This window comes from Bidens hawaiensis, unplaced genomic scaffold (assembly GCF_021521415.1).
Source record: "Bidens hawaiensis isolate Kalapana, Puna unplaced genomic scaffold, B.hawaiensis_p1.1 tig00012182_1, whole genome shotgun sequence".
Lineage (NCBI taxonomy): Eukaryota > Viridiplantae > Streptophyta > Magnoliopsida > Asterales > Asteraceae > Bidens > Bidens hawaiensis.
The window spans coordinates 787,706-802,029 of record NW_027491980.1 but is presented as its reverse complement, the minus strand read 5'-3'; the positions used below and the strand labels follow the sequence as shown (position 1 = coordinate 802,029).

At 33.5% G+C, this 14,324-nt stretch overlaps 2 pseudogenes; both read left to right on the top strand.

The window, feature by feature from the left end:
- Positions 1-1,364: 1,364 nt before the first annotated feature.
- Positions 1,365-2,752, top strand: LOC143540198 (early nodulin-like protein 7 pseudogene; annotated as a pseudogene).
- Positions 2,753-11,500: 8,748 nt separating this feature from the next.
- Positions 11,501-12,782, top strand: LOC143540197 (early nodulin-like protein 7; annotated as a pseudogene).
- The last annotated feature ends 1,542 nt before the right edge of the window (positions 12,783-14,324 follow it).

The following is a 14,324-nucleotide window of genomic DNA, read 5'->3' as shown; positions in this document are numbered from 1 at the left end:
ACTGAAACACTCATAGATTAATAAAAAACAAGCAAAAACATAAAGAAAACACATCAAGCGTTTACCAAGGCTGTCACCACCCTAAAACAGCTTTGAAAAGTATCTAACGGATCATGGTAAATAAGAAAGAGGAAACGTGAACTTCGAACGAGGAGGAAATGGATTTGAAACTATACTGACCTTTGAAAACCAACATTTTGAATCTTTTTCCTGTTATGGAAGGGACAGAGCACTTTGGTTACTTCCATGGCCAATTACCTTTAATCCCACCTTTTCCAAAGGAGTGGAACTGAGAACAATGGTGTATAATTGTGTCATCCACACCTTTTAACTCGTAACAATATTATTTTTATTTTTTTTAGTATTAAGTAAAACTATACAAACTAAAATGATTTTGATGATACGAAAATTACGCACTTTTTTTTTAGTAAATTTCAGTCATCTACACACGCGGATATTGAGTCCATAAAATCCGAAAATCATCGAACCACTTGTCCACGTCATTAGACCTCCCCTTCAACAACATACATGACTTATTTCATGACCGAGACATGTCGTGTGAGTCATATAACATTAGGAAAACTTTCGATACAAAGTACTAAAATGGATCTTAAATATATGATGTTTGGTGCTTTGACGGACTACTACGAGCTTATGTAAATGGCGTTAAAATAAATTAAAATAAAATTTGCCATGGGCTTATGTCTTGGGCTTAATGATTACCCAATTGACGTTGAATTGGCGCGAGCCCATGTTTTGCGAATGATTAAATTTAAAGAGTGAGATGAAAAACGAAATAAATAATGCTCGAAATAAGAAGTGTGTTGCTACTACTGTAATATAATATCCCTTCAAATTAGCGCATCATGCATGTCAAAAGATTGAATGAGGTTATACGACTCATATGAATTTTGTATATCATAAATTATTCACAACCATAATCCATACATGCTTTATAAATCAAACTTTTGCATCATATGACTTATGACACAACAAACCACTGTCACATTAATCAGTTTCGATTAAATTATGCAAGATGTACCATATGAATATTACGGGAACGAAGCAGCTCAATTCAAGAAGTCCAACAAATCTGAAATCTCCAACATGTGATATACACAAACACTAAAACGACCAAACAAGTAAAACACATGACTTTGAGTTTGACCACATCAACATTAACATCCACAAAAAGTACAACCATTTATGCCAACAGTACAACCACATTAAGCAAACAACTTTGCCCATAATAACCACCCACGTACCCACGTCTACCACCCCCTAATTAATTTCCCTCCAAAGCCCATGCATTATATATAAACCCCTCACCACCACAATATTCTGCTAAGTGCTAACAACTAAAAATGGCATCCATTTTCACCTCATCTTTACATCTTCTCTGCTGCTTCTTATTTGCCATCGTCATCAGCTCCGTCTCAGCCGCAGAATTCCAAGTTGGTGGTACCGTCAGGTGGCGTGTACCGGCCACTAACGAATCCCAACTCTATAATGTATGGGCTTCCAGACGACGGTTCTTCATCGGCGATTCGCTCCGTAAGTTTACAGTTTTTTCTTTTAATCTTATCATTAGTATTAACATTATTATTATCATCTTTTTACAGTTTTGGTTAATAATATCTCATGTTAAAAACGATATTTTTCAGTACAACATATAACGATTGTTATCGATTATAATTTTTTTTAATTATTTGATATTATTATGCTCAAATATTGTAATATATATATATATATATATATATATATATATATATATAGCTTGCGTGATCTAGCTAGTTTTTAAAAGTTATATAATGCATGTAATACTTATTTTATTGCATATTGAAAATGATATTAATACCTTAGTGATTTTTGCAAATTGTATAAAGAGTGATACATATAATATTAACATTTCAAGTAGATTAAAGTATTATAAATATATTTCATGAGAGTAACAAAAAACCAATTAATATTAATATTGATTGTTTCATATTAATACTGATTTTGAGGTTGATATTTGATATTCATCAACAAATTAGCATTGTTTAAAATTTTGTTTAAGATTGTTATTATAATTTATTGATTTTGAGTTTCATGTTTGATTTATTATTATTATTACTGTTATTGTATTGCTTAGTACTATTAGTATTAATTTCTTAGAGTTTTGTTTAATAATAATAATAATAATAATCATGATTTTGGTTTGATGTTTGAATTTTTAGTCTTAATGATCATATTGATTTTAAGTTTGGTTTTTAATCTTAACCTTAGTATTGTTTCAATATTAATACTATTCTTTTACAGTTTTGAAAAAATAATATTAATGATGATTTTTATCTTAATGTTACGTGAAACAGGTTTCCATTACAAGAACGACTCCGTTGTAGTCGTCGAAAAATGGGGATTCTACCACTGCGATTCAAGCAACCCGATCGCCTCCTTCAACGAAGGCGACACCGTGATCAATCTCGACAACGAGGGGACAATGTACTTCATCAGTGGTGATTCTGACAGGTGCAAAAAAGGTGTGAACATGATGCTAGAGGTCATGAGTCCGGTTAGATACTTTCCACCAACTATATCAACCCCACCCGAGAACTCTTATTCCGCTATCGCCCCTTCACCGTCTCAGGTTTTGAGTTCGGGAGATGACTCGGGATTGAGTTCGGGTCCTTCTTCGTCAGATTCGGTTTCGATTTTGGTTTCGGTTGTGGTGGTGGTTTTTGGTTTAGGGTTGTCTATGTTGAATCCTTAAGTGTTTTTAGTTTTTGGTTTTATTTGTTTTTTTTTAGTATTTGTGATGCATTGGATTTGAATTGTTTGGAATTGATTGGTTTAATTGGAGTGTTTTTGGATTATTATTATTATGAAATTGAGATTGTTTTTCAAAGATGAAATTGTTATGCTTGTTCATAAGATCATACATGGTGATAATAATATTTATAATTTAGTTTCCTATATTTTTAGCTGTTGTTAGTTGTTAATAAACCCGAACTCTATGGATAAAAAAATGTTCAATAACCGTTGATGAAATTGAAAAAACCTATTCAAAATAAAATTATTAAAATTGAATAAACCGTAATCAAACAAAACCAATGGTTTGATTTTCTGTTTTTGTAAAAACCAAGGTTTGGTTTGTTTTTGTAAACTAACAAAAGTGTTGTTCATGTGCGTTCATTTAATTAAACTAACAAAAGTTTTGTTCATAAACGAACTTTCTGTCAAACGGTTCACGAATGGTTTAGTGAATAACTTAAGCGTTTTTGAAAACCAGTTTTCCGATTCTGATTCCATTGCAAATAGCTTTTTCAGGGATGAAAAAGATTTAAGTGTGGGGATATTTAATGTGTTATAAATTTGACATATTATTATATAAATATTTCCTACTTTTTAGATACTTTTGAGCCAAGTTTTTATTGAGTATTATTATTTTTCTGGTTAATGTGTGAGTTTAATTGTTTTATGAGACTATGAGCTAAAATGATGCACCTATACAAAATTTGAGACCGACGAATTAAGAGTCAAGAATATATATATATTACTAGTTAACTATTATATGTATTATCCTAAAAAGAAAATAAAAAAAACGTATATCATCATCATTATAATAATAATAATAATAATAATAATAAAAGAAAAAAAACAATACTTAATGTGAGAGTATAGATTTGAAGATGGGCCGACAACGTTAAATTCATTTGTTATTATTTTCTTTTTAGTTTACTTAACGAATTTTGATTTCAATATATTTTTCCCAGAGCAAAAAAGCCTGTCGTGTTTTCAGGCGGGGTGAGCAAACTGGGTTTTACCGGGAACGCCAGGCCAAACTTGGATGCCAGCGTGGATCCCGATAAGATCAACATAGTCTGGCCCGAGTGGGGTGGTGGGGCCATAATGCGGTCGTGATATCACTTAACTGAGAAAGTCACCGTTCGAAAAAAAAATATATTTTAGGTTGGGATCGGCCCATTTATGAGGTGAATTAAAAGAGAGTTATACGAGACTAAGATGTTTGAAGTTTGACTCCAAGATATGATGGGCTTAAAAAAATAACAATCCTAGCATGAAGACAACGGGAGTTAGGTCACATATATATAATAATTTTTCGGGAAAATTCTGAAAATAGTCCAAAATAGGAGAGAGATTCCGAAAATAGTCCAAGAAATTTTCATATTCCATAAATAGTTTAAGTAATTCTATCGGCGCCGATAGGTTTGAAAAAAGTTGAAAAAAATCCGATGGTTTTCGCCATCCAATAAGAAGCTGCCAAGTGTCCCACTACCCACCTACCCAAATGATTTTCCCCTCAAACTTATTTGTCCAGATGGTGTTCATATGAAAACCATCTCCTCTCAAAAGTTAAAACCATCTCCCCAGCCTCCTTTCCCCTCAAACATGTCCACCGCTGGTGGCGGCGGTTTCCAGCGACTTTTCACCTACCGTCCCATCTATTCCGGCCACCATCCCCATATCCTCCACACCCTTCATCCCCTTCAACCTCCCTTCGCTGCCACCAAAACCCTCCGCCGTCGGACCTCCGCCGCCGTCCAACCGCAACTCCACTAGTCAACCACAACCACCCAACCAGTCAACGGCCATGACCGGGTTCGGGTCACCCGCCGAACACCTTGACGGAGCCGGTGTGGGATACTGTGAAACGAGATCTGTCGCGGATTGTGAGTAATTTGAAGCTGTTTGTGTTTCCGAACCTGTTTCGTGAGGATCCGGGTAAGGTGTTGAGAGATTGGGATCTCTGGGGTCCGTTTTTCTTTATTGTGTTTCTAAGTTGTATAACCTAGAAGTCGCTGGAAACCGCCGCCACTGGCGGCAGACATGTTTGAGGGGAAAGGAGGCTGGGGAGATGGTTTTGGCTTTTGAGAAGGTTGGAGGGGATGAAGGGTGTGGAGGAGATGGGGATCGTGGTCGGAATAGATGGGACGGTAGGTGAGAAGTTGCCGGAAACCACCGCCACCCGGCGCAGACAAGTTTAAGGGGAAAGGAGGCTGGGGAGATGGTTTTGACTTTTAAGAGGAGATGGTTTTCATAGGAGCACCATCTGGACAGATTTGTTTGAGGTGGGTAGTAGGACACCTGACAGCTTCTTATTGGATGGCGAAAACCATCGGATTTTTTTTAACTTTTTTCAAACCTATCGGCGCTGATAGAATTATTTGGACTATTTATGGAATATGAAAATTTCTTAGACTATTTTCGGAATCTCTCTCCTATTTTAGACTATTTTCAGAATTTTCCCTAATTTTGGGTAGGTTGGAGGACTTTTTGGCAGCCGCCATTTAGAAGAAGTTTAAGATTCTTTCTTGTTATTCGAAAGTCAGGGTCGGTGGATAAACAGAAGAGACAACAATTTGGAGACCAACAACATTAATATAATTTTATTACTTTTTCTGAGGTGGGTTTTGGATAACAGCTGCAAGAGAGCAATTAGAGCCGCAAGTGAGGAATTTTTCAAAGGTGTTTGGGTTTATAACTACTCACGGTTCTCTTGTTTTAATTTTATTATAAACTTAGTTGAACCTATTTATTATTTTCTTGTTTTGAGCATGGTTGTTGGCTAAAACCTTTTTAGTTACCTAGGCTTTGAATAATAAATTGGTTGTGGCTTAATGGTAGAACATTCACTTTATTAGTGAGAGGTAGGGGGATCAAACCTCACTATCACCAATTTATATGGGAGATAAGAGGGATGACCCTGGCTTGCCAGGGTTCGAGTCCTGATCTCACCCGGTTTTACTGGCTCCTCGCTGTCGTGCCGTTTGGCAGGTGTGGGGGTCGGGTTTTATCCGGGGAATCCCTCAATAGGTGGACCGCTAGGGGCTCCGTCCGTTCGGACTAGTGGCCGGCTCGAGCCATTGGTTGTTTCAAAAAAAAAAACCTAAGCTTTGAATGAGTATTTGTTGACTTTTGGTTTGCTTGTTGGTATTGGTTATTTATGTTGGACTAATATTATTGTAACCAACTTATTTGTATTACTTTTATTCAGTTGTTCCATATGTGTCTTTGTGAAAGTCTTTCATGTGTAGACGCATATTAGGTTACCTACTGTGTGTTCGTAACTAGTTTATGGTTTAAAGTCGACATAATCCATAGGAACTATTGTTTGAGGGTTTGGAAATTTTAAGTGTTCTACCTATATTGAGACTGAGAGGTAATAGATAGTTGGGGTTGTCTTATTCATTAGACGATTTGGGTATAGATTACACAAGAGTGTATTTCCCCCTTATTGTCTTTTGATTTTTGCTATTTTAAGTCTTTTTAAGCATCTTTAGGTTACTCCTTATGTCCCTTACACTCCCAAATGTATTGTGATTTGTGATACTGAGAGGTGATCTAGTCATTAGAGTACTTTAATATTGTTGGAGAGACTGAGAGGTAATCCAACCAACCGGTTTGCGTCATACGCTCTTTAGGTAATCCTTTTAGGTGACACCCAGAGAATGGTCAGGGATCCACTAGGATGTTTAGGGCGTCGTATCTTTAGATCCCGGTTCCATCACAGTTTCCATAGCCGATAAGCATCCAAGATTCACAAATAGGATTTCAAACCTAGGTAACGCCTTTCTCATTATTGTCTTCGTCTAAGTCTTAAGAACTTTAATTTATTTTTCTTAGTTTAAATTAGTTTAATTAGTTATTATTTTTAAATAAATTAAATAAATAAAAAATAAAATAAAATAATCTATTTCTTAATTATTAGTATATTTAGCTTTTAGAATTCGTTAATTTAAATAAGTGTCTTTAGGGTTCGATATTCCCGGACTTCACATAGCTATTCTACACCTGATAGGTTCACTTGCCTGTTGCTAGTGGTTTGGTTTAGGGTATTCTAGGTTTTTATTACTCGTTGTGCTAGGTTGATTAATAACATTATTTTTATATACCACTTTTAGGCGCATCAAAAGGATGGAGAGGGAGGGGAGGAAGCCGGGCTCCAATAATATAAATAACCCAATACGCCGCGTATAGGGCTATACGTGGCGTATTAGGATACGATATGACAAGCCCGACTTTTGCAGGCTAGGATGTCAAATCGTACCCTAATACACCGCGTATAGCCCTATACGCGACGTATTGGGTGGGTGTGGGGGTGTCCATAGCAGGTTCCTTTTATTAATCGTAACTATTGTCTTTTAGGTATTGCCAGTCCCAACTAATGAATTGGCTATTGACGGTCTCAACTTTTAACGTATTTGTTCCTAATGTTCACGCCTAACAGAATCCTAACGACGTTAGTTTCAGGTCGTCTGAAAGACGTTTTTGGCCGAAAAAGTCAAATTTGTTGATTGAAAACACCACCTGGACACCACAAACACCATCAATTAACTCACCGCCAACCAACTACCACCAAAAAGATTTTTCCGGCCAAAAAAGGTTTTTCCGGTGACTTGAAGCTAAGGACATTAGGATTCTGTTAGTCGATGACCATTATGAACAAATACGTTAAAAGTTGAGACCATCAGCAGCCAGTTCGTTATTTGTGACCGGTAGTAACTAAAAGACGATAATTAGGATTAATAAAAACCAATAATGAAGTTTATTGGGGATGAACATGTACTTACTTACATGTGTAGACAAAACATTATTAATTTAGCGAAAGCATACAAACACACAACAAGATTTCACATGAAGTTAATTTACAACTAAATCCTATTAACGAAGGCGGAATAAGAAGAACATTAAGCAACCAAAATCTTAATGAAAACCCTTTGATGACCTAGACAGCAAACTAGAGTTTGTATTTAATATCAAACAGAAAATGTAAACAGAAAATGTGATTGGTCGATCTATCGAGATAAGAGAACATTTATACTTCCGTAACTAATTTTCCACATCTAGTCCTTTCAAAATAACTTGTGACCTTCCAAAATTTAAACAAGTGACTTTCTACACACCACGTCAATATTAATAATATGGGTTTAAAGTATTAATTCTTAGAGTCCTTAAAAAATTAATATACTACTTCTAAGAAGTTTCTAAAACACACGGTGTCCCGGGACCCCAATCCACACTATACTAGTCCACCCTTTATAACCATGTATACAGATTTTGACGTTTCACGTCTAACTCATCCAGAAACGTCTTTGGATCAGGTTTCGAACACGAGACCAACCGAACTTATTAATTGAAATATGGGATTAAAACAAAAAAATAAAAATAAAAAATTAATGGTATTTATTAATTTATCTATATAGATGCCTATCAAAAAATCTCAGTGTCACTTTCTGGTTGTTTTCAACCTCCTCTTAGGCCACCAGATTATTTAATTTGCGATTTGAGATATCTCATGCGTTTAACCCAAATTACGGGTATGGGTCTCACCAGACCCGGATATTCCTTAAATAGGTTATAAAATCTAATTTATTTATGAAATCATTGCATAGTTAAACAATAATTTTTGGGTCTTGGGTCACACCAAACCCAAATAATTAACAGGTTATAACAATTAATTTATTTATGAAATAACCTCTTAATCATCAAACTTATATTATATTGAATATATTTATAATACATTTTTTTACATAATTATGTTCTTATATTTAACATTTAGTTTTTTTAATTTATTTTAAATAATTTATCTCGTTTGCATTATTTTATTATTTAAAATTAACATGAAAATAAATGAAAGTAAAATGAATTGAATATATAAGACGTGGTAGATTAATTAATATTATTTAGTAAAAAAAAGTAAGTAAATGCAGTAAGGGGGTACAGGTGATGATGAGTCTACAGCCGTTGAAAATAGGTGGGTGTAGAGTGATGCAATAACAACGAATAGCAGAGGATCATAACATTACGCCAAACACGTTACATATTCGTCTATTTGACACTTTGTCGCCATACAAACATTATTTGTTTTAATGACCGATGAATAAAGTCCGGTTATCAGGGTAATCTAAATTCCAATTGCAAAAGATGACTCATAAGCTTGTGAAGTTGCAATTGTAGACGGCGCTGGATAACCAAAGCCCGCGGTCTCTTGTTTCGGGGATAACTGTCTGCCCGAAGGACCACCGTGACAAAACACGGTCGGGATCGCATTTAAACTTCCTTATGGTTTGCAGCCCAAATATTTACTTTTTCTCCAATGTCAATTGTGCTAAATCTCATTGGCTACATACAAACATTATCGAATACCATGTAAATATCAAATACAGTACTGACGCTAAGTGTGTGCCATGTGGGTGTTTGGCCAAGGCGCGCTTTATTCGGGGGCACAATATTTTTTTAAAATTCCCGATGTTATATATAAAATACCCAAATGCTTATAATTCCACTATTTTTATAATATTCAAACACATTTTAGACCTACTTTTTTAATTACCAACAAACTTATAGGCCCATTAAGAATTGAAAAAGACCCATTGCATTTAATTAATTAATAAAAGTTAAATAAATATATAAAAAAAAGAAACGAATATGCGGGATAGCAACAAAGTTGACTTCGAGCACCAACAGTCTCGCTAGCATCTGTAGAAAAGAGTTTTTCGAACTTATATTAATTGAAATTTTATTTACAATCCATAATGCACCAAGAAAGATTTAGTGGGTTGGTGATGATAACTATTGAGACTGGAACATTAGAAGTATAAATTGCGAATAGTTGATTCATCAATTTGAAATCAAGAATGTTGGGAGAGCTTCACAAATCCTCGATAAGCTATTAGCCTATTCAGTATGCTACCATGATTTTTGCTAATTGTTATGTTTATTGTCATAACTTTAATTGACGTATAAAAATGCGTTTACATATTATTTAGTACTTTAAGCCTTAACGGCCATATTTTTCCCAGCTCGATCGAGACACGTGAATTCCCAAGGTAGGCACTGATGAAATATATTTGTACCTACATAAAAATAAGTATTATATGATAAAGAGGCAATACATTTGTTGTATCATATTTATTTGTAGTACGATTAATTAATTTTGTTAGAGAGAGTAAGTTCCATCAAATAAAAAACTAACAAGAAACTAAAACACTCACGCATTAACAAAAAACAAGTAAAAACACAAAGAAAATACATTAAGGCGTTTACCAAGGACGTCACCACCCTAAAACAGCCTTACGGATCATGGTGGATAAGAAAGAGGAAATGTGAACTTCGGATGAGGAGGAATTGGATTCGAAACTGTACCGACCTTCGAAAACAAGTGTTTTGAATCTTTTTCTTGTTATGGAAGGGACATAGCGCTTTGGTTACTTCCATGGCCAATTATCTTTAAACCCACCGTTTCTGAAGGAGTGGAACTGAGAACAATGGTGTACAATTGTGTCATCCACACCTCCTAACTTGTAACAATATTATTTTTATTTTGTTAGTATTAAGTAAAACCATACAAACTAAAATGATTTTAATGATACTCTAAAATCATCTGACGCACTTTTTTTTAATAAATTTCCAGTCATCTACACACATGGATATTAAGGTCAGGAAATCCGAAAATCATCGGACCACTGGTCCATGTCATTAGACCTCCCCTTCAACAACATACATGATCATCTAATCATATTGTGCCACTTATTTCATTACCGAGACATATCGCGTGACTCGTATAACATTAGGAATACTTTCGATACAAGTACTAAAATAGTTCAACTTGCTCTAATTGAGGATTCTTTAGTGCAAACCCCATCTTAAATATATGATGTTTGGTACTTTGGTGGACTACTATGGGCTTATGCAAATGGCATTAAAATATAATCTGCCATGGGCTTCTGTGTTGGGCTTGATGATCACCCAATTGACGTTGAATTGGTGTGGGCCCAGGTTTTGCCAATGTAAAATTTAAAGAGCCAATGAAGGTAAAAACGAAATAAATAATGTTCAAAATAAAAAAATGTGATGCTAAAACACCTCCAAATACGCACACCAACATGCATGTCAAATCATACAGATTGTATATTTGTATGAGCTTATACGACCCATACAAATTTTGTAGATTTTAAATTATTCACAGCATATATGTCGCATGAATTAAACTTTCATATCAAATGACTTATAACACAACAAACCCTTATCACACTAATCAATTTCGATAAAATTATATAGTTCTTATGACGGTATGACACTATATATGTTGTATACACATTTCATCACATCAAAGTTCAAACGATTCGTACTAAGATGGTCATACAACCTATATAATATAAAACAAAAATATTATACACTTTGTATAATTGACACCAACGTTAAATAAAAAAACGTTACATATATATTAAGCCCAACAAATATCCAACACGTGATATACACAAACACTAAAACGACCAAACAAGTAAAACACATGACTTTGAGTTTGACCACATCAACATTAACATTAACATCCTCAAAATATAGTACAACCACTGAACCACATAACCACCCACGTACCCACGTTTACCACCACCACCTAATTAATTTCCCTCCAAAACCCATGCATTATATATAATAACAATAATAATAATATAAACCCCTCAACACCACAACCTTAATTATTTGCTAACACAAAATGGCATCTACTTTCACTTCATCTTTACCTCTTCTCTGCTTCTTCATATTTTGCCGTCGTCATCACCTCTATATCCGCCACAGAATTCCAAGTTGGCGGTACCGTCGGGTGGCGTGCACCGGCAACTAATGAATCCCAACTCTATAATGTTTGGGCGTCCAGACGACGGTTCTTCATCGGCGATTCACTCCGTAGGTTTCCTGTTTAATACATATGATTTTTTTCCAGTTATTTGATATTTATGCTCAAATATTGTAAAAAAATATATTTAGTTTGCATGATCTAGCTAGTTTTTAAAAGCTATATACATAATACATGTAACAGTTATTTTATTGCATATTGAAAACTGATATTTTAGTGATTTTTGCAAAATGTATAAAGAGTAAAACATATAATATTAACATTTTAAGTAGATTAAGGTATTAGATATACACTTTTGTTACTTGACCATGGTTTAGAAAAACTAGTTATTAATATTATTATTGATTTTAAAGCTGTTTAATATTAATATTAATTTTATTAATATATTATTTATATATTGATATATATATATATATATTAATATATTGATTTTGAGTTTCATGTTTGATTTATTGTTATTACTATTATTTTATTGTTTAGTACTATTAGTATAAATTTCTTAGAGTTTTGTTTAATAATAATAATAATAATAATAATAATAATAATAATATTGATTTTGAGTTTTGATGTTTGAATTTTTAGTCTTAATATTAATTTTTTACAGTTTTGTTTAATACTCATATTGATTTTAAGTTTGGTTTTTAATCTTAACCTTAGTATTGTTTCAATATTAATACTATTCTTTTACAGTTTTGAAAAAATAATATTAATGATGATTTTTATCTTAATGTTACGTGAAACAGGTTTCCATTACAAGAACGACTCCGTTGTAGTCGTCGAAAAATGGGGATTCTACCACTGCGATTCAAGCAACCCGATCGCCTCCTTCAACGAAGGCGACACCGTGATCAATCTCGACAACGAGGGGACAATGTACTTCATCAGTGGTGATTCTGACAGGTGCAAAAAAGGTGTGAACATGATGCTAGAGGTCATGAGTCCGGTTAGATACTTTCCACCAACTATATCAACCCCACCCGAGAACTCTTATTCCGCTATCGCCCCTTCACCGTCTCAGTTTTTGAGTTCGGGAGATGACTCGGGATTGAGTTCGGGTCCTTCTTCTTCAGATTCGGTTTCGATTTTGGTTTCGGTAGTGGTGGTGGTTTTTGGTTTAGGGTTGTCTATGTTGAATCCTTAAGTGTTTTTAGTTTTTGGTTTTATTTGTTTTTTTTTAGTATTTGTGATGCATTGGATTTGAATTCTTTGGAATTGATTGGTTTAATTGGAGTGTTTTTTGGATTATTATTATTATTATTATTATTATTATTATGAAATTGAGATTGTTTTTCAAAGATGAAATTGTTATGCTTGTTCATGAGATCATACATGGTGATAATAATATTTGTAATCTAGTTTCCTATATTTTTTAGTTGTTGTTACTTGTTAATAAACCCGAACTCTATGGATAAAAAAAACGTTGAATAACCGTTGATGAAACTGAAAAAACCTATTCAATATAAAAAATATTAAAATTGAATATTAAACCGAAATCAAAACAAAACCAATGATTTGGTTTTATGTTTTTACAAAAAGCAAGGTTACGATTTGTTTTGCTTTTGCATATGATAAAAATCGGAAAAAAAGGATCAAAATAGATTTTCATATATAAATAAATAACAATCAAATAGTTATTAATTAAATAAATAAATAATTTAGACATAAATTCATTACTTTGTGACTAGCTTTGTGTCAAATTTGTTTTTCAATATAAAAATCTCAAAAAAACAAAAACAAAGATGGAAGAAACCGCAAACAAATGGTTTTCAAAAGTTAAAAACAAAAGTTTTGGTTTTAGTCTAAAATCGACCCAAACCAGAACGTATAATTTTGTGTCAATAATATATAGAAGATTGCATGAAACCATAGCTTCCAAAAGCATGATGTAAGCTGACATCACCCTTATCTTCTTAAACCCTAAAGTTTTATCTATCATCCCAAACTCTCACTTAAACCACATCTACTCTGTTAACTTCTTCTACATTTTATTTCTTGTTACAAATTTACAGGTGCATTCATAATCTACATTCATTGATAGCTGTCATAATACATATCTAGCTGTTTATTTATATTATTCTGTTAGTTTGATGTTACTGATGTTAGTTATATTGATGAAAGAATATCCATATGCAAGTTGTATAAGTTTGTTCAGTTGTTAATAAGAATTCAACTAAGCCTGTAAACGAACCGAATGAACACGAACAATGGCATACCCATGCACTCGTACTCGTGTTTGTTCATTTAATTTTAACGGAACACGAACACGAAGAACTAATACGAACGGATTTTTTGTTCATGTTTGTTCGTTAAGAAAATGAACATGTTCGTGTTCGTTTATGTTCATACTTCATCGAACAGTTCATGAATTTAAACGAGCATATATGAACATAAATGAACAGTCATAAACAAACACCATCTGAAGTCTAATTCATGTGTAGTTATTTTTAAAGTTTATTAAATTACATAAACACACGGACTTAAGCAAACAAATATAAATAAACGAATATATATGAACAAACATAAATGAATTAAACTAACAAAAGTTTTGTTCATGTGTGTTCATTTAATTAAACTAACAAAAGTTTTGTTCATAACAAACTTCCCGCCAAACAGTTCACGAATGCTTTACTGAACCTTTTGTTCGTTTACAGGCCTAAATACAAGTACTAAATGTTGATTTAAT